We start from the raw sequence: 2500 nt of genomic DNA on the forward strand, positions 1-2500 counted from the left end.
TTAGTTGTTATAATGAGACCATATTTGAAAGCCATCTGTGATTTTTCTGTTCTTACTCTGCAATGACCTTGGCAATGACAAGTTAAAAATAAAATGTATGCAAATTTTATAATGGAGAATGCGGGCATCGATCCCGCTACCTCTCGCATGCTAAGCGAGCGCTCTACCATTTGAGCTAATTCCCCTGTGTGTTTAATCTGCATAACATGAAAAAAGTAACCTCACTGCCTTCCACACTTTATTTGAAGTCCAATTGCCCATAACAGTGTTAAGTTCACTCCTAACTTATGTCTTACCTCCACTTATGGGATGTTTTACAGTTCAGGTTGGCCTGTTTACTACTCGAATATGAGTGATATTGCGGTGTGTTCATCTAGACTCATACCCTACCTAATCTTGAAGTTAAATTTCCCACCAATGAGAAACTAAGGGAGATACCATTTTTGATAGTTATTGCATGTCTAATGCAAGAATATTCACCAGATTATGAGAGTCAATGCAATAATCCAGCAAAAATTACTCATTTTCGCCCAACGTGGGGCTCGAACCCACGACCCTGAGATTAAGAGTCTCATGCTCTACCGACTGAGCTAGCCGGGCTCCCACTTCAAGATGGTATGCAGACTAATCATTTTTTATGAAGGAAATCCATTCCTGGACAATTTTTGGGAGTTATTGCATGTCTAATGCAAGATTAATCTCCATATTATGAGAGTCAATGCAATATTCAGGCAAAAATTACTTGTTTTCGCCCAACGTGGGGCTCAAACCCACGACCCTGAGATTAAGAGTCTCATGCTCTACCGACTGAGCTAGCCGGGTTCCCTCCTTAAGACAGTATGCAGACCAATCCCTTTTTGTGAAGAAAATCAAATCCTGGATATTCCTCTACTCTTGTTTTGCAAGGAAAGCCAGATTTATACATCCTTCAGAGGACAGAGTGTCAAAAAAATAAGAGAAAATGAAAATGGAAGTTGTGAGAACTTCATTTTGAGATTGCATAAGAATTCAAATTCCTCTCACATGCTAAAGAATACCTGAACCCTTTTGATTAAACCACTTTAGTTGTTATAATGAGACCATATTTGAAAGCCATCTGTGATTTTTCTGTTCTTACTCTGCAATGACCTTGGCAATGACAAGTTAAAAATAAAATGTATGCAAATTTTATAATGGAGAATGCGGGCATCGATCCCGCTACCTCTCGCATGCTAAGCGAGCGCTCTACCATTTGAGCTAATTCCCCTGTGCGTTTAATCTGCATAACATGAAAAAAGTAACCTCACTGCCTTCCACACTTTATTTGAAGTCCAATTGCCCATAACAGTGTTCAGTTCACTCCTAACTTATGCCTTACCTCCACTTATGGGATGTTTTACAGTTCAGGTTGGCCTGTTTACTACTCGAATATGAGTGATATTGTGGTGTGTTCATCTAGACTCATACCCTACCTAATCTTGAAGTTAAATTTCCCACCAATGAGAAACCAAGGGAGATACCATTTTTGATAGTTATTGCATGTCTAATGCAAGAATATTCACCAGATTATGAGAGTCAATGCAATAATCCAGCAAAAATTACTCATTTTCGCCCAACGTGGGGCTCGAACCCACGACCCTGAGATTAAGAGTCTCATGCTCTACCGACTGAGCTAGCCGGGCTCCCACTTCAAGATGGTATGCAGACTAATCATTTTTTATGAAGGAAATCCATTCCTGGACAATTTTTGGGAGTTATTGCATGTCTAATGCAAGATTAATCTCCATATTATGAGAGTCAATGCAATATTCAGGCAAAAATTACTTGTTTTCGCCCAACGTGGGGCTCGAACCCATGACCATGAGATTAAGAGTCTCATGCTCTACCGACTGAGCTAGCCGGGTTCCCTCCTTAAGACAGTATGCAGACCAATCCCTTTTTGTGAAGAAAATCAAATCCTGGATATTCCTCTACTCTTGTTTTGCAAGGAAAGCCAGATTTATACATCCTTCAGAGGACAGAGTGTCAAAAAAAATAAGAGAAAATGAAAATGGAAGTTGTGAGAACTTCATTTTGAGATTGCATAAGAATTCAAATTCCTCTCACATGCTAAAGAATACCTGAACCCTTTTGATTAAACCACTTTAGTTGTTATAATGAGACCATATTTGAAAGCCATCTGGGATTTTTCTGTTCTTACTCTGCAATGACCTTGGATATGACAAGTTAAAAATAAAATGTATGCAAATTTTATAATGGAGAATGCGGGCATCGATCCCGCTACCTCTCGCATGCTAAGCGAGCGCTCTACCATTTGAGCTAATTACCCTGTGTGTTTAATCTGCATAACATGAAAAAAGTAACCTTACTGCCTTCCACACTTTATTTGAAGTCCAATTGCCCATAACAGTGTTAAGTTCACTCCTAACGTATGCCTTACCTCCACTTATGGGATGTTTTACAGTTCAGGTTGGCCTGTTTACTACTCGAATATGAGTGATATTGCGGTGTGTTCATCTAG

The 2500-nt window shown here is 39.4% G+C and overlaps 4 non-coding genes across 4 annotated transcripts; all 4 read right to left on the reverse strand.

Annotated features, from left to right (window-relative positions):
- Positions 1-112: 112 nt before the first annotated feature.
- TRNAA-AGC (transfer RNA alanine (anticodon AGC)) lies at positions 113-185 on the reverse strand. The gene has a single exon. It is a non-coding gene; the product is annotated as a tRNA-Ala (tRNA).
- A 342-nt stretch (positions 186-527) lies between these two features.
- TRNAK-CUU (transfer RNA lysine (anticodon CUU)) lies at positions 528-600 on the reverse strand. Its single transcript has one exon. It is a non-coding gene; the product is annotated as a tRNA-Lys (tRNA).
- Positions 601-1173: 573 nt separating this feature from the next.
- On the reverse strand, positions 1174-1246 carry TRNAA-AGC (transfer RNA alanine (anticodon AGC)). The gene has a single exon. It is a non-coding gene; the product is annotated as a tRNA-Ala (tRNA).
- Positions 1247-1588: 342 nt separating this feature from the next.
- On the reverse strand, positions 1589-1661 carry TRNAK-CUU (transfer RNA lysine (anticodon CUU)). The gene has a single exon. It is a non-coding gene; the product is annotated as a tRNA-Lys (tRNA).
- Positions 1662-2500: the final 839 nt, after the last annotated feature.

Source organism: Lissotriton vulgaris, chromosome 1_1 (genome assembly GCF_964263255.1).
Source record: "Lissotriton vulgaris chromosome 1_1, aLisVul1.2, whole genome shotgun sequence".
Classification (NCBI taxonomy): domain Eukaryota; kingdom Metazoa; phylum Chordata; class Amphibia; order Caudata; family Salamandridae; genus Lissotriton; species Lissotriton vulgaris.